The following is a 20,089-nucleotide window of genomic DNA, read 5'->3' on the forward strand; positions in this document are numbered from 1 at the left end:
GATTTAGACAATGAATCATTTGAGAGGGTACCAAAAAAGGGGAAAAAAGGAGAAGATATAATCATGACCACGATAGTGAAAATAAAAACTATGGACATACTAGAATGAATTCAGAGAAATATAATAGAAAGTTCACAAAAGGTTATAATCAAAGAAATGAGATTTATGGAGGTATCGAACATGGTGATATTATATATGATGTAGAGGGAAAATAAAAGAACAAAGATATGGAAAATAATTTTTCTAATCATAGAAATGGTAAGAATCATACCTTTGTAAAAAGTGAAGATGATACAAAGCCTAGAAAGGTTGAGCTAGTGAGAGAAAGAAGTAATTCAGGTAGAGATGTTGAGGGTGATAGCTAGAATTCTAGTATATACTATAGGCATGTGGATTGTAGACCTTGAACTTCTCATCTTGGCACAATAAGATATGAAGAAGAGAGTGGTGTGAATTTTTGTAAGACTAAATTTGATGAGAGAGATTCCTAGAACCCTGACGGGAGGTGAGAAAAAATATTATCCTGAATGATGACATTGATAAGATATGTACATTTAAAGGTAAAAAGATTGAGGAAGATAGTAATAAATATGATTGTTAAGTCAACAATTATAAAAATATAATAGTCAGAGAATGTTTGCACGAGCCAACAAGCTCCTTGAGCTATTATTTTGTACAATTTAGTATGTATATGGTATGAGATTTATTTTCTCTTTCTGTAGACATGTTACTAAGAAGTAAAAGGTTTTATGTTTTAATTTTCCATTGACTCATAATCTACTATGGTGGGTTATATATTAGAATTTTGTAATTTCAGGATTTGGTTTTTGCTATATTTCAAAATATATTTGTATTTGTAAATTGGACAAACAATATTTATGGGCTTGTCATTTTGAAAATAATTTGAAGGTTGTTTAAATAATATCAACAATGTACTTCACTTGAAGCTTCATTTTTACCTTAAATGTATCATGTAGCAAGAAATTTTATTTGAAATGTGTATGGGCCACTCATTTTTTGGTGGTACTATTTATTAAGTTATTCAAAGTTAACTTCTTGTTGGTTCATGGTGGATTAGAATATATCTAAAAGGAAACATGAATTTTTCAATGTTTCATGTCAAACTACTTGTTACTTATAAGTTGTTAATAAAAATTAAAATGTAGGTAGCAATGACAATTCTTGCTCTTGTAACAATGTTGTTACTAAAGTCTTCATAAAATCAAACTCATACTAAAAAAGAAACAATAGTCTTGGGGAAACAAAAAGAACTTCAGTAAAATTGATGTTGAATTAAAATTCTAGAGTCATTTACTTAATCTTGTTTGTGATGTATATACATAACTTAGTCAGGCATAACCCAATTGAGGGTATTATATCAAATATGAGATGTTCCATTTTTTGGAATCTAGGACTATTTTTGTATTCCAAGTATGTGAGGTAAACAAGTGAGTTTGATCTTTGTTATACATACATACATACATACACACACATACATACATCCTTTGGATGGTTTAGAGGTAAAGACATTGTGGTAGAGACTTCTGCAAGGGAATGAGTGTTGTGAGTTAACCTATAATATCTTAAAATAGTTAAGTTCTACCTAACTATGTCCAAGGAGTATGCACAGAGAGGCATAGTTTGCCTACTAGGCTACCTACATACCCTTATCTATGGGATCAAGACCCTTGAGCTACTCACTCTAATGAATATGTAGTTATGGTTTATAATTATTTTGATGTAGTTGTATTCCTATAACCATTGGTGAGCTTTAATTGCTTAATACAACTCTTCACCATCATACACCCACTTGGGTGAATCAAGTGGTTTTCTATAATTACAATATTGTAATACCCTAGTGCAACCTTTGTGTTGTAGCTTACAGTTAATGTAAGGTTAACCTATATATATCCTAACTCACTCCTTATATAGTTATGTTTAAAAGCTTATGACAATAATCAATGTGACAAAATCTTGTTTGAAAGCACATATTCCTTTTATTAAATGTAAGTTTGATTACTTGAACATCCATATATATATAAGCATGGTAAGATATCTAGAATGTCATGAGATCAATCTTTAAAGTACTTGGAATGTCCTCATCACCTCCTACTACTCTCAAGCAAGCAATTCATCACACAGGTACATCCAAGAATGTCCTCATCCCCTCCTGCATAAAATGAATCCAATATTACAAAATGCCCCTTAAGAAATAATAGTTCAAGTGAAATAAACACATGAAAAATAAGAGAGAAAAAGAGGAATCTACTTACCAATAGGCATTTCCAATACATCTGTGACTATTCTACCTGTTGAGTGAGTTTTATGGTTTCTTTTTTGTGCCAAGATCTCTTCATTTATATACATACATACATACATATGCACATATATATACATATACATATGTATGTGTATATATATGTATGTATGTATGTATGTATATGTACATATGTATGTATGTAATGTAAGGTTAACCTATATATATCCTAACTCACTCCTTATATAGTTATGTTTAAAAGCTTATGACAATAATCAATGTGACAAAAGCTTGTTTAAAAGCACATATTCCTTTTATTAAATGTAAGTTTGATTACTCGAACATCCATACATGTATAAGCATAGTAAGATATCTAGAATGTCATGAGATCAATCTTTAAAGTACCTGGAATGTCCTCATCACCTCCTACTACTCTCAAGCAAGAAATTCATCACACAGGTACATCCAAGAATGTCCTCATCCCCTCCTGCATAAAATGAATCCAATATTACAAAATGCCCAATACATCTGTGGCCATTCTACCTATTGAGTGAGTTTTACGGTTTTTTTTTGTGCCAAGATCTCTTCATTTATATACATACATACATACATCTGCACACACACACACATACACACACACACACACATATATATACATACATACATACATATACAAAGATCACAAGGGCATGAAAATGAAATGCAGCAATCACAAGAGCATGAAAATGAAATCCTAGATCTCCACTAATCTCCACAATCCACAAGATCTCTCTATATACATACATACATACATAAATAGACACACACATGTGTGTATGTACTATGTGTGTGTGTGTGTGTATACATATAAATATGTATATATGTGTATATATACATACATATATATACACAGACATACATACATGCATCTACATATGCAATTTTATCACCTTGGAAAATTGTACTTGATCCTACTAGCTGAGAACAACTGATTGTTTATTTTATTGTACCTAATCTGATGACAGTTCTACAATAATTTGTAACCAACCCAACTAATTAGTAACTAGACCAATTTAACTAGGTTATGACATGTTTCTTTCAAAAAATATCTGCTATGATATGCTTTTCTAAAAATTCTTGCAAACTTGGCCCATTTTTCCTAGTCTGCATTATTCTTGTGAGGATCTTGAGCTAAGTCACTTAGCACAGGTTGATTGATTTTTATTGTTTTCTTATTTGGATTTTGAAATATGTATGTAGTTGGATCAATTTTTCTATTGCGCTAATATGTAATAAGCACCTTAAAAATGATCTCTATGTATATATAAAGACTACAAGTTGTGCAATTTGTCATGTACTGCATCTACATTTGCTTTGCCATTGCCTATAAGAGTGTTTCAAGGTTGGGAACCACTTCAACATCCTTTTCATGCAAGTGATACATCTTCATATGCAATTTTATTACCTTGGAAAACTATATTTGAACTTGTTAGCTAGGAATAGTTGGTTGTTTGTTTTATCACCTAATCTGATGAAAGTTCTATAGGAATTTGTAATCAACCTAGTTAATCTGCAACTAGACCAATTTAATTGGGTTATGGCTTGGGTATGTGCTATTCCCATTTATCATATGGTTGCAATGTTGGATGTGACATTTTTTACAAAGTGGCAGCAGGTTTTGTATCATTGGCTTTCTTCAATTCTTGATTTTAATGAACAAAATATGAAGTAACAAAATATTCAATAAAACAAGTAAGAAGTAACATAAATGGATCATCTACTTGATCCCATTATGAATTAATGTGAATGCATCCAATCATTACTTGGATGATATTATGCACAAGATCTTTACTTAATCACCAAGAGATAATATAATTTGTAAGTACAAATTTTTGCACACTTAGTTTGGTATGAATAGTTTTGATTGAATGCAAAGGTAATTGTTTGTGTGAATTCAAGACATGGTTGATTAATTTAATTTAGCATAAGTACTATATAGGTGTGTATGTATGCATGTAAACCATTTCACATAGTGAACTGATATACATACATGCACACACATATGCATACAATCATCATAATTAGTTATCCTTGACTAACCAAAGAAGCTATTATATATGAACAAGAGATACATGTTTAGAAGGGGAAAAAAAAAAAATTTAATGAAGGGTGTTCCCTTTAATACCATAAACCATAACAACAACAAAGAAACAACAACAAACACGAAAAAAATGGACTTCTTATTATCGCCACAAATGCAGATTTATAGAATTCACAAGTAAAATATGCTAACCCACATGGGTACCTTCATTACAATAATCTGCAAGACTAAGCTGTGAACTACCACCTAGAGTTGTCCTAGACAATGTTTGAGCCTTTCTTAAATAGGTAATTTTATGTCACCCGAGAAGGCTCTAGATGCTCAAATTTAATACTTAGAATTGAAAAACCCTAACAATAGTTATAGAGTTAGCTAAATATATCTTAGATATTTTAGGTAGCTCAACTTTAGAAGGCCATAACTCTCGAATAATTTCCCCGATTGGCTATAATAACCATTTTTTAGAAATGCTAGTTCCTGATCTACAGAATTGAAATGGTGTAAGTGCCCTTCTGTCAAGTTTTTGGACCTCATCTAGGCACTCTAAGGCCTCCAACGGTGAGCCTAAAGATTTTTCTCCAAATTCTTTCACTAAAAATTCGTAATAACTTCTCTGATACTTAGGCTGGAGCAATGAGATTTCTATGGTAGGCTTATAATTCCAAAATGAACCTTCATGTAGAAAATGAAAACATTTCGAGATCGTATGAAAAACCTACTAAAAATAGTAAGCTCCCAAAAATAGTAACCACCCTGTCTATTATCCCTTACTAAAATAGAAAAGACTAAAAAGAATATTTTTGGGTGATGTAAGATTTCTCTTACACCCAGGATGCTCCTACATCAAACACTCGAGGTAATTTGAGAAGTGACTCGGTCAAGTCTCAATTGTTCATAGGAAAACCAAGACAACTAACCTCCTCCCTTACTAGCTATGATGAATCCTCTATTGGCCTCCCTTTCCATTTGACCAAGTATTCCTCATAACTTCTATTTTGTGTACTTTTTCCAACACGACTATCCAGTATCTCCTCAATCTCCTTTGTAGCCAAACTAGCTATTGGAATACTCCACTACGCCTCTATAGCTTTATCTCCATCACCTCCTTCATAATACTCTATCAAATCTAAAATATTAAATATTGGTGAAATATTCAATTTAGTAGACAGCTCCACTTCATAAGCATTTCCAGAATCATGCCTTTTCACTATCTTATGCAGTACAAACTTCTTCATCTATAGCTTATTATATGTACCCATTGGAAACCACTCCTTTCACAAATGAACCATGACTTCATCTCCAATCTAAAGTTCCTTATACCTCCTTTTCACATTTTCCTTAGCCTTGTACTATGTATTCATCTTTATGATGTGCTTCCTCATCTCCTCATGGATGTTCTTCAAATGTTCAACAAAATATTTTACTTCAACACTACTTATCTCTCCTTTATCCAACTGTCACAATTCAAAAGCATTTCTAGGACTACTCCCATATACAATCTAGAATGGTGATTTACTAGTACTCTTGTTGAAATAATTATTATATCTGAATTTTTCCTATGGTAAAATTAGATCCCACCCTTTAGTTTGTCTCCAACCAAACATCTTAGTAAATTTCCCAAACTCCTATTCACAACTTTTGTCTGTCTGTCTGTCTATGGATGGTGTGATAAACTAAACTTCAAATCTGTCTTTAACTTCTTCCACATTGCACACTAGAAATAGCCAACAACTTTGGTATCTCAATCCCAAACTATACTCTTTGGTAAACCATGTAGTCTCACCACTTCTCTGAAAAAAAACTCTAGTACATGAACAAAATCACTAGTCTTCTTGCAAGCAATAAAATGTGCCATCTTTGAAAACCTGTCAACCACCACAAAAGTAGAATCATGCCCTGATTGTGTCCTTAGTAATCCAAGAACAAAATCCATTCTAACATCCTCCCATGAATTCTTTGGTATAGGTAATGGCTAATACAACCCTGTATTCTACTTCACTCCTTTCACCATTTGACATATTCTACAACTCTGCACAAACTTCTTCACATCTGGCTATAACTATGGACAATAATAATTATAAGCAACCAATGGTACAATTTTATCTTTTCCAAAATGTCCAGCCAATCCTCCACTATGTTTTTCCTTGATGAGATTCTCTCTCATTAAACTTTTGGGAATGCACAACTGGCTTCCTTTGAACAACATACTATATTGGATCATGAAATCCAACCATTTTGTCCTGTCAAGCGTAACAAGTTATGTACAAGCCTTCCACACTTCACTAAAATTAGGATCATTTGGATACAAAGTATTGAGTTCCTTGAACCCAACCACCTCTATCTACATTTCTATTAGCAAAACTTGTCTTCTGTTAAGAGCATCTACAACTTTGTTAGACTTCCACTCATGTGTTTCAAAAAAAAAGTTTAACTGTGCGAAAACTCAACCCATTTCAAATGCCTTTGTTTTAATTTTCCTTGACTATTCAAATATTTCAAAGTTTGATGATCAGTATACAAAACAAACTCCTTAGGAAGAAGATAGTGCCTCCACTTCTTCAATGCTTGAACTATAGCACAAAATTCTTGATCATAAATAGAATATTTTCTTTTTGCATCATTCAACTTCTCACTAAAATAAGCAACAGGTCTACCTTCTTGGCTCAAAATAACTCCTATTGTAGTACCACTAGCATCATAGTCTACTTGAAACATCTTGTTAAAATTAGGAAGTGCTAAAATAGGTTTCTTGGTAACTTTCTATTTCAACAGATTAAATCTCTTATATGCTCCTACAATCCACTTAAATTCTTTCCTATCCCCTCTCATTTTTTTCAGTCAGGGGTCCACAAATATTGCTAAAACCTCTTATGAAATTTCTATAAGAACTAGCTAGTCCATGAAAAGATCTTACCTCTGTCACACTCTTTGGAGTAGGTCATTCAAGGATAGCCTTTACTTTCTCTGGGTCCATTTTTAGACCTTCTATTGAGACTACAAATCCTAGGTACACCAACTCTTTTACAAAACTATACTTCTTTAGGTTTATCAACAAATTTTCTTCTCTCAACTTCTCAAACACCTTGCAAATATGAATCAAATGCTCCTCCAATGTCTTACTAAAGATCAAAATATTATCTAGGTAAATAATTGCAAACTTACCATGAAACTCCTTCAATACCTCATTCATGAGCCGCATGAAAGTATTTGGTGAGTTGGTTAGCCCAAAAGGCATGACTAACCACTCGTATAGTCCTTCTTTTGTCTTTAAAGTAGTCTTCCACTCATCACCTTCTCTAATACAAATATGATGGTACCCACTTTTTAGATCTATCTTAGTGAAATACTCAGATCCACTCAAACAATCCAAAATATCATCCATCCTTGGTAATGGAAATATGTACTTAATTATGATCTTGTTGATAGTACAAGAATCTATACACATCCTCCATTCTCCATTATTTTTTGGTGCTTATACTACTAGTATGTCACATGTACTCAGACTCTCTCGAAGCAATTCCTTATGTAATAACACATGAACTTATATGTTCAACTCTTCACTTTCTACGGGTGTCATTCTATGCACTACCTTGTTTGGAAAACTAGCTCCTAGAACCAAATCCATCTTGTAACTTGTTTTGGTTTCATAGTGCAAGCCCCATTTTGAGTCACAGAATGAGGACCTCCTAGTTTTAAAATTCCCTATGAGGCATCTAGTCTGAAGCCTTGGTCATTTTGGAACCTCCAAGGGTCTAGGCTAGACCCTAGGCTCTGATTGGGAAGGTTCGAGCAATCAGACAAAAGAAGAAATGTCAAGTTTAATACTTCAATTTCTTAAGGTGTGCACATGTGCATGTGATCTCTATACATTAGTGGAATTCATTAGCATGTGGCAAACACTAGATCTAAAATATTGCACAATAAATTCAACACAACAAAACTATTGGATCCATTATTATCATGAAAAAGAATCCACAAAAATAATACACTCTGGTAAGAATAACTACACTCAAAATGAGAGCACCAAAAGCTTATTGCATCAAAATAATGGCATGGAATACATGTTACATTCCTAAATTTATAAGAAATCATCTCCTAAGAGTGAGAGATCTCTTCATTGAAACATATGCTTAAACTAATAAAACAATTCCAATTATGTACAAACTAACTCTCTAAATGGTGCTAAAATAGAACTCCACCCTTGTTTATATCAATTAATAGGTGCATGAGCCTTTACATGTCTTAAAAAAAAAAAAAAGTAGATAAGAAGAAGGAAGCTGTAAGAGGATTTGGGAGTCACTGGAAGCTCTAAAAATGAAAGCTTGGCCTTCTCTGAATGTTCCTAGGAGTTAAACTATCATTAGAATGTGTTTTTGGTGCATGGAAAGCTCTAAATTTGGAACTGGTAGTTAACTATCAATGCACCTCTAACTTCTTCAAAATTTCTAATGCACCTTTGGAGCAGCACACTGTGTGCACCTGTGCACCTTGATGAAATTTGTGCAAGGTGCTCAATTCACCAAAAAATCAAAGCTCTCAGTTTTGGAAATGGTTTCTAGGATTTTCTTAGACAAGGCCTAAGAGCACTCTAGTGTACTTAGTTTTCCCTTTTTGATGATTTATACCCTCTTTATATCCAAACATTTTCATACATTTGAACTCCTGCTTCTTCTATATGAAATCTCAAGGCAATTGTGTTGAATATTGTCATTAATAGTTGCATAAGATGAGGAACCTATTTTGGTTCATGTGTCTAGCCTCTGTATCTTTGATCTTTAGTATAAATTTATAAATAAAAACTTGTGCATGACTCCTTTGAAGGTAAAGGTTACCAGATTAGGTGAGATCTCTATTATTGATGACAATGAAGATGCTATGATAATTTATGCACATGCATGTTATGCACCACACCTTCATGTTATGCGCACTTGCACACCTTCATGTTATGCATATCTTCATGCACTATGAAGTCCATTCCTTGATTTTTTATTCTCTTTGACTTCTTAATCCTTCCCAGTTAGAGACTAGGTGATCTAAATTATCTAGAACAATCAAATGTTTGAAACTTTTTCATTTTTTTAAAACAAGCTTTTTCTAGTTGCTTGCAGCTAGCTTTTTTAGAGGTCATCTACTCAAATTTTCAAATTAAAATTTTCATTGGTCCCTAAAATTGGGCAACCAAAGGCTTTCTATTTTAGTGACTGAAATTAGGATTCTATTTCTTCATTCCAATGATGTAAATGGTTTTGAATTCCAAGCTCTAGGTCAAACGTTATGACCCCGACAAGTTAAGGATGCCTTTTTTATCTATACAAAGAAGAAAACATTAGTTATCTCATGTTGGAAGACCCAAAAGAGGACTCCACAAGACTTAGACTATCAAAAATTAGGTCAACACCAGTCAAAATAGATAAGACATTGGATTTTCCCCCTAAAAGCTAGTTTTGTGCTCTAGCATACCTAGCACACCTTGGAAGGTGTGCTAAGGTGCTAATTTTATTTAGAAATGGAAAAGTGCATAGTTGCACATTAGCACACATGAATGCCTTGATAAGGTGCTCATGTGCATAATTTTTCACTTGTGCATCATGCATTGTGCAAGGGGGGGGAATGAAGTGCATAACTCCACAAGTGTGCACCTTGTTAAGGTGCACACCTTTGAGGGTATGCACATTTTCATGTGTGAATCCCTAGAGTGGGGATGAAGAGTGTGTGTGTGTGTGTGTGCACTAAGCACACCTACACATGTGCACAAGTGTGCATGTGGGCACTTTAAGCACTTGAAGTCTTAAACTTGACCATTTTTCTTATGTCTAATTTCTTGACCCTTCTCGATCAAAGCTTGGGTTCTAACCTAGACCTATGGGAGGGCCCAAAATGACTAAGGCTTTGAAATAGATGCCTCATAGGGAATTTTGAAACAATGGGGTCCCCATTTTGTGATTAAAAATGGGGCATGCATTGTGAAAACACAACATGACTAATCTTCCTCATTGGGGGAAATCCATCAAGTACATTATCTGATACAATATCAAAAAAATCTCTCAAAATATTTGCAACTTTTGTAGGTACCTCATCTACTTCTTCTTTACTTTCCTTTGGAATTATAGCAAAACACATGTGTTTATGCTTCATACCTTTGAGAAACCCTTTTCCATCAACAAAACATATTCTAGCAGCACTACATATCTTTTCTTCTTTATCCTTCAATAGCTTTAGCTTATGCTTCACTCCATCCTTAGAGTATAGGTATTTTCTCGCCCATCGTGTATAGCATGCATGTCAAACTACCATAGCATACCTAGCAACATATGACATATGTCAATAGGTATGATATCACAAAATACCTCATCCTAGTAGCTTCCAATCTTGAACTTCACTGAGCACTGCCCATTGACCATCACATTGTGGTCATCTTGCACCCAAGTAATATGGTATGGATGTGGGTGTTTCTATCTATGTAGCTTTAACTTCATGACCATCATTTATGACACTAGATTGTCAGTACTTCTACCATTAATGATTACATCACAACACTTGTCTTCACATCTACACCTTGTGTGAAACAAGCTCCTTCTTTGATCAAGTTCATTCTCACCATTCAATAGAACTCTTCTATTAACTAGGACTTTTATTTTAGCATCTTTAGAATGTGAGGATCTAGCATCTTCATCAACATCTGCAACTCTAGTCTGGCCTTCTATTCTTTGATATGTCCTTCCTTGGTGTTTGGAACATTCAAATGCTCTATGCCCTTCTTCTCCACAGTGAAAACATTTCCCACAGAAGCCTCCTCTTCCAAATCCTTGTCCTCTTCCTCTTCCTCTCTAATCTCTATTTTTTTGATCATGGAAATTATTTTAATTATTTCCCCTCTAGTTCTAATGGCTACCTCCAGCCTCATCCTTGTTCTTTTGATCTTCATTATGACCCCCATAATATTGTTCGCTAGATCTTCCACTATGACCTCTTCCACTATTCTTGTTGACAAAATTCTTGCTTAGTTTCTCCTCAAATCTTAGGGAAAATTGGTATGCCTCCTTAATACTATTCATTCAAACTTGACTCAGCTCATCTTGAATACTTGGTCTTAACCCATTAAGATAGCGAGCCACTTTCTCCTTATTAGCTTCTGCATAGCCAGTTCTAATGAGAACTTGATAGAACTCTATAGTATACTCTTCAAAAAATTTATTGCCTACTTCAACCCTTGCATCTTCTTCAATAAATAAATTTTATAATCCATGGGAATGAATTTTCGCTTCATTTTAGCAATCATTTGATCCTATCTGGTTATTTTTTTCCTTTCCCTTTCTATTTCGCTCCAACTGAACCTCCTACCACCAGATCTTTGCATGTCCCTTCAATTTTGTCTTTGAAAACTTGACCCTAACAGGATCCTCATTATCTTTATACTTAAAGTACTCCTCCAATTCATTGATCCAATTGATCAGCTCCTCTTGGTTAAGATTTCCCAAAAAAGTCGGAACCTCAAACTTATGTGTTTTTCCAATCTTTGAGATGGCCCTAAAAGCCTCTCTTCCACTAGGTTTAGAACTTCCTTTTCCTTGACATTTTCTTCTACTTCATCCTCATCCTTGCTTTCATCTCTTATAGGAAGATTTATTCCTCTAAGCATTTTTTCTTTCAATTCTTGTATTTGTCTTTGGAGATCTCTATAACCCTCAAGTGTAACACCTACTACTCTTCCACCATGCTCTCTTTGTGGAGGCATTTTCTCACTTTCACTTAAACCCTAGTGCAAACTACCTCACAATTAGTAATCTATCTACACACTTAGCCTAAAACATAGTCCTAGTGAGGATTGACTCACAGCTGGCAATCTATCCAAACACTCAAGAACTCTAGCTCTAGTACCACTTGATGAAGGGTGCTCCCCTTAATACCATAAACCATAATAGCAACAAAGAAATAATAGCAAATGTGAGAACAAAATATGGACTTCTTATTATTGCCACAAATGTGAAATTATAGAATTCACAAGTACAATATGTTAAACCACATGAGTGTCTTTATTACAGTAATCTGCAAGACTAAGTTGCGAACTATCACCCAGAGCTATCTTAGACAATGTTAAGGCCTTTATTAAATAGGCAATTTTATGCCACTTGGGAAGGTTCTAGATGCTCAAACTTAATACCTAGGGCTGACAAACCCTAACAATAGATATAGAGCTGGCTAAATATATCTTTGACAAATTATTTTAGATATTCTAGGTAGCCCAACTTTGGAAGGCCATAACTCTCAAACTATTTCTTTAATTGGCTATTATAACCACTTTTTAGATATGCTAGTTAGTGACCTATAGGCTTGGAATGGTGCATGTGCCCTTCCATTGAGTTCTTAGACCTCATCCAGGCACTCTAAGGCCTCCAACAGTGAGCCTGAAGATTTTTCTACAAATTATTTCACCAAAAATATATAATAACTTCTTTGATACTTAAGCTAGAGCAATGAGATTTTTATGGTATGCTTATAATTTGAAAATAAACCTTCATGTCAAAAATGAGAACATTATAAGCTCATATGACAAACTTACTAAAAATAGTAAGCTCCTAGAAATAGTAACCACCTTGTTTGCTAGTCCTTATTAAAATATAAAAGACTAAAAGAAAATATTTTTGGGTGATGCAAGATTACTCTTACACCCAAGGTGCTCCTGCATCACATTTACATAGGTATCTCTTCTCCCCTTGAAGAAAATCATAGAGCAAGGGCACAAAGATCACAATGGTGCAAAACGGTGACAAAATGCAGTGATCACAAGGGAATAGAAACAAAATCCTAGATCGCCACTGATCTCCACCAACGTTTAGAGCTCTCCACCCTCATTTAAAGCTCTCCACCCTCTTTCAAATGCAACTCTCCATAATCAATCAAAACAAATGGGGAATGATTAATGTCATATTTTCTTTCTTTTTTGTTTATAATCCACAATTCACAATCCATGAGATCTCTTTTTATATATACATACATACGTACATAGACATATAGATGTGTGTATATATGTATGTATATATACACATATATACATATACATATGTATATTTATGTATATACATACATACATACATATATATACATAGATACATGCATATATACATCATATATACATATGTATATATATACATACATATATACATACATACATACATACATAAAAAAAACAATGAACTTTCTAAGAGTTTATAATTGTTCAAAAAAATTAATGTCTTACAAGAAAATATTGATGAAATAGTACAGAAATCTCTTGACATGAGAGGTCCACAAGTGAGGGTTGTTGACATGAATGTTTGCACCCTTGCCTAAATTTTTTACCTAAAGACAACCTCATGTAACATGGAAACAATCTCAAAAATATGGGACTTTGCAATTATAGATTGTGTCTCTAGAGAAAGTTGACTTCCTCACTATCAGGGTGCACCTAACTATTTCTTGAAAGGAAAAGTGAGAAGGAATGCATGAAATAAAACTACCTATTATAATCTAAGAGGGGTGATACACCAAATACTATTGTTCAATCTTATCCATGCAAAAGGAAACATAGTTCATCAATATAATTCTCAGATACATAGATTCTATCTTAACTTTGACCCAACAATCATGCACAGATCAAAAGTTGATGAAATGATATAAGGAAGGGACTTGACTCTATATCATTCAAAGACAAATAGACACAACATATAACTAAAGAATGTAGGCAATTCATCAATATAAGGCAAAAGATATTGCATGATATATTAATGGAAGAAGGAGATACAATTGAGAATTATATTCATTCATAGGCAAAAGGGGAATTATAGTAACAAAGCATAGAATACTACTACAATAGAATCAAAGAAAAGACAGACCCTTAGAGGGTTAAGAAAACTTACTTTTATAGCTCAAGCATAACTAAGAAAACTTCTACCCTAAGGAAAAGCTCAACTACAGCCATTAAATTCCTAGAGAGCAATCACTAATTATCCAAAGAAGATTTGATTGAGTGTGTGTCCATATGCATAAAATCATGTCTTTCATACTAATTTTGACCTCAAAGAGGTAGAAATGGCCATCGTAATTGCATAGCTAGCTAGAAAGATAACTCAAAATAGTGATGGAGTGTCCTTTATATCAAACAAGCATGGATATCATCAAAAAGTAGTTTCAAATGATCAGGGAATTGGTTTTCCATTAAAGAGTTTCCTCTAAGAGTATTTTTGATGTGCTAGATTAGATATGTCATCAATTTGATCATCAAATCTACCACATGGCTCAATAATACTAAAGAATGTTACCACCTTGCCAAACATTCAATTCCAATGTAGAACTGTACTCATCACTTTGTTTTGCATCTTCACAACCCATTTTCTTCATTTGCTATTTTCTCTTGCAAAACTGTGAACAACTTATATTATGTTTGATCATTGCATCACAACTTACCTTCATTGTATTCCCTTAACTATTGTGAGCCCACGAGTAATGTGTAATTATCTCTTCACATCATTGTCATGGTTTAGACTTAACAGTCTTCTAACCATGCGATGGTGCAAAAATAGTTAGTATTCCCTTCATTGCCACCTTGCAAGCTTAATCCTAGGTTCTCTTAACTCTATGCGAACTCACAAACTAAGAAGAATCGTTGCTTTGCAGCCTTCACTAGGGTTTAGCATTAACCCCCAGTGAAATTGTGATTACATAGACTTTAACTATATATGGAGCTCTTTGCACCCTTACAACTACCAAAGCCTGACTGCCAACAAACCATATGAAGTTGCAAACACTATCGTTCTAACCATGGATGAGACCATGCAAAATTAAAACCACCATCCTAACTACATTTTATGTTATCACTGCTTCACAACTCAATTCCTTAATGCATCATTAATCTTAGTAGTTGTGTGATGAAAGCGTTTGTAGCTTTACAACCTAAACCATGGTTTTCCCTTAACTTCATGTGATTATGTTAAGAAGATTATTTTGTAGCATTGCAATCTTGACTCATGGTTAAGCATCACTCTATATGACTGTGCGATGAAGAGGTAATCACAATGTTTCCACTTGAATCATTAACCTAGATGTTAACCTTTTGAATTAGTGATCAAGGGATTTCATTGTCTTACAACCCTGGCCTTAGATCAATCTTAACCACCTATGATGATGCATTGATGGTTAGTCACACCTTTGTGACTTGAAAATGAACACTTGCCCCCTGAGCTATGAAGTTGCACCATCTTTGAACTTGACTATTTCACGTGTTCACAACTTAATAGATAGTTACTCCCTAACTACCTATGATTGTGTGAGAAGAGGACTGAGCACATGATCACAACTTGAATTTTCACAAGGATATAGCATGAAAATATGAAAAACTTGAAGACTTAGGAATATAAGGGGTATAACCATGATTTTTACATATCCATATTGAGCATGCATGGCCAGAAATATTTGAATGTCAAATTTGAACGTTGGTCATATCTATCACCTTGAAAATTCAAATTTTGGTAGGGGGGACAAAAATGGCTACCAATTTTTGCAACTCAAAGGGGTTGCTTTCCTTCTAAGCATGGACCAATGGCCTTGAGTAATCCATTGGGCTGAAGTCAAAGAAAAAATGAGCCCGCAAACTTCTTGAAATCTCACAAAACTTGTTTTCGCTGCAACTGCAAAACTCTAAAAGAATTTTTATCTCTCATAAAGAAGACTGTTAATGTACACTTATTTAAAACAAGAAACTACTCTACTATATACAAAAAACCTTAACCTTCCTCTAGAAGAAAAGTTTAAGGTGAGTTCCATTAACTAGAATTGGAAAAACATCACCATCGGGCTTGGATAGCTAAAAAGTGTTGGCCTCTTTACAACTAGTGATAACATATGGCCCACTTCACATAGCATCAAATTTGGAGTGCCTACCTAGTTTAGCTCTACTTGCATCCCACTTGAGGACAAGGCCTCCTTCTTTGAATACTCTGGTTGTAGTCTTCTTGTCAAAACTTCTTTTGACTTGTTGTTAATGAGCCTCGAGTGTATGCATAGCCTATTGTCTATTTTCTTCTAATTCAATTAGTTCTACTAACCTGATTGTCATTGGATCATTCTCCTCTAGCTCCAATTGATGAGCCATCTCAAGAGAGGGGAAATAAAGTAAAATAGGAAGCATAGCTTCCCTTCCATATACCAACATGAAAAGTGAGTTCCCAACTTTAGTGCCTCTCATGTTTGTAGTTTGTACCTTTTTTATTTTGATTCAAGATATACTTGATACTCTTATTATTTGTACTTTGTGATGACCTGAGGGTCAAATGTTATACTTTGATTTTAGTACCATAGATGCTTTACTACTATGTGCTTTAGTTTATCATATTTACATGTTGATGCCATTTTGAGATGACAATAGGTCTATGATGATATCAGATTATCCAGTATTTGGACATATCTTTGATTTTTTCATGTGATGGATTTTATGCTATGGTTATTTAATTCATTCTTGTTTCTTTATGCTTTATGTGAATGTGAGTGATGTAAATGGATTATTTAGGTATAATTGAATAAATGGTTAAATAAGTTATTTAATGCATTTATTGCTTTGGCTATGATATTATATGCAATTCCACTTGATCATGTGTTTTAGTATGCAGGATTTATATCCCTAGCAGTGGCACATGGAATTAGTGATTTAGCTATTCATATTTTACCAATGTTGTCCCTATATGGTCAACATATCTTTATTCAATTGTTTAAATTAAACCATTTACTAATTATTAAATCTGAACTTATTTGCATTATGTGATTAAATCAATAAGTGTGTATGTGCATTTAGAGATTCGCATTGTCGTGAAAGTTATTAAGTTATTTTTTATGATTTTGGGTTTTTGGGCTTTAATTTTTATTGAATTTAATTTTTGGAAACTTTTTCATAGATGAATTTCTATTTCTAGGAATACCCTATTTTTGTTTGGGTCAATTTGGGGTTTGACTAGGTTTGCTAGTTATTTTTCCTAATCGATTATTCACTCAAAAAGTGAATAAGTATGGAAAGAGGAATTTAATTCCTCACTTTTCAATTTTTTAATTCAAAAATTGGAGATCTTTTTTTGAAATCCTTTTCTCAAGGATTCATTTTTTGTTTATTGTGAGAGCTACAAGCATAGGATCTTTGCGAGGATGGACTCATTGGATCCAGCTTAGGGAGATGTTGCTTTGCCATCATTTTTGGTAGTATCTACATGTTATTTATTTTACTTGGATATTTTCCATTTTAGCCCTTTTGGCTATCATGTAGGGCTTTCCCATTTTCTTGTTTCTACTTCATTTCAGCTTTTGTTTCTAGTAGTAGTTTTTTAGGAGGCTAAGAACTAGTGTTCCCCTCTCTTTCTATTTTTTGGTTCTACCCAATTGGTTGGGTATGAATATTTCCCCTATTTTTAGGATGGGGGTTTGGGGTTTTGTACCATTATGCTAGCCACTTTGCATATAGTGTCCAAAACCAAATTTTATTGGATTTTTGGGGTTTTTGTGCCTGTTGGTGTTTGAAAACTACTAAACAATAAAATGTTCAATACCATAATAATAACACTCATATAACCTAAGGATTAGCCAATTCCTATTATCAATTATATAAGTAAACCATTTAGACCCAACTTCAACAAAACCGAAGGATGGTTTCCTGCTCTTTTGGCTTTGCTAAACCAAGGTAGGTATACCTAGGGATGGTTCTAATGTAAATTGTTGTGTAGAGATTTTTTAAGTTTCATTCTGATTCTCATCTATTACCCACTAACACATGAGTAGTTTACTTACTTCTTTTAATGTTCTCAAACTTGTATGCATCCCTTATCACCAGATTTGGTCGTCATTCTCCTTGAATTTACAAATATTCCTGATAATAGCAGTTATTTAGGACTCAAAGAATAGATATAAATGAGTATTGACCATAATTTATAACTTTGAACAAAATTGAATGAAAAATAATTTTGATTTTATAATTGTTTTGATAAAGAGTAGTAGAATTTATCCTTGTTCACTTCTGACTTATATGACTAGTGCCTTATCCATTGGGCAGAAAATTAACTATTGGTGGGAGATCTAATTCAATTAACTTGTAAATGAATTAATCAATTGTAATCACCCATTTCCATTCTTATGAAGTATCCTTTCTATAAACTCATAAACCTTACTGATTCATTGAAGCATTTCTATAATTCTTTTAATTAAAAGAAATAATGTTATCAACATACAACCCATCTAGATTGCATTCAGCCAAGTTAAACCTTATTTAAAATGACTTCAAAGTAGAAAAATGATACAAAAATTGATGACACAAATATAGTGTAAATACCCCTTTGTATTGTCCTTTCAGATGACTAATGCAATGACCAATACAATTCAAAGGATAGCCTAGAACAACTTGTTGGTTTTGTCATTTCAATATATCTTCAAAAAGTACAACTAGAAAATAAAATCAAAATAGCTACACACTATTGGACCAACTGTATTCTCTCAAAGACATAAAATTGTACAAAATTTGGACACTCACATTATCTTGAAAACTCATTTATATAGGCATGAGTTGCAACAAGCAAAGGGTAGATGTGAATGACAGGTGTCCTTCAAAAAAAGATTTTTACACACACCTGTAACAAAAGACAAAATGCAAATAACAAAGAGGCTAATACATCAAACATTCCTTTGTGGGCCCACTTCTATTATTTCCTTTTGGAAAGGCAAGAATACTTTAATTGGATTCTTTTAGTGCTCTAGTTCCTCAGGATAGGTGGCCATCAAATGTGACATTGATGAGTCATCTCCCGCTACCTAAGGATCCTCTTTGTCTTTATCATTAGTAGCATAGGTGGCTTCTACTTGTGTACTCTCTTCTTTATCATCATCCTCCACCTCATCACCTTCTTCTACTTTTTCTGTAGACATGAACTCTTCCTTCCACTTGTTGTAGATAGTGTCCTCAAGCCAATCAAAATTTAGAACTTCTCTTTGTACAGTTACTAAGGAATTTGCATTTAACTCTATATCAACAAAATCTTTCTAATGGAGTTATAGAATATCTATACTTTTACCAACTCCTAATTTGTCATTGCCCACAATAAATGGCATGTTTCATTTATAACCTTATTTATTCTCTCACAAAAGGCTTCATCTAACTACCTCTTCCATTCTTCCTTTTCCTTTATTTTTTCAACTATCTTTAGAGCACAAGGGAATAAATCAAATTTTTCCACAAAATACTTGGAAAAAAAATTAGTTAATATTCTATAGAAAGAATCTTTCTTATCATTAAAACCTTGCAACTTATTTAGGAAATCAAAAATTCCTTCTATCTAATGATATGTTAGTTGAATAACAAATATACACATAGCAGTGATATCTGAACTTCTCTCTATCCACCTCTGCATAATGGGTCTGAATATAGCTTCATTTTTCTTCAATTCATCCTTGATTGCTGAGATCCTTGCTAATTGATCAAAAAATGTGGGCCATTCTATCTTATCTATTAAATACATGATACCTTGCCTCAATTTTTCCTCATATTGATTATTAAGTTCTACATGCATTGCATATAGCTTATTCTTCTCCTCTTCAAAATCATCTGCAGTCTAGAACTAAGGTCTTTCTGGAGTATCTAGTATCTCAATAATTGGTGTTGATTTAAAAGGCTCAATAGGTGGCCTTGGGGGATATGCAACCCTGGGTTTACTAGTTTCCCCTAATTTTCTTTTCCCAAGAATCTTCTC

Source organism: Cupressus sempervirens, chromosome 2, assembly GCF_028749045.1.
Source record: "Cupressus sempervirens isolate cs-2001-9-10 chromosome 2, ASM2874904v1, whole genome shotgun sequence".
NCBI lineage: Eukaryota > Viridiplantae > Streptophyta > Pinopsida > Cupressales > Cupressaceae > Cupressus > Cupressus sempervirens.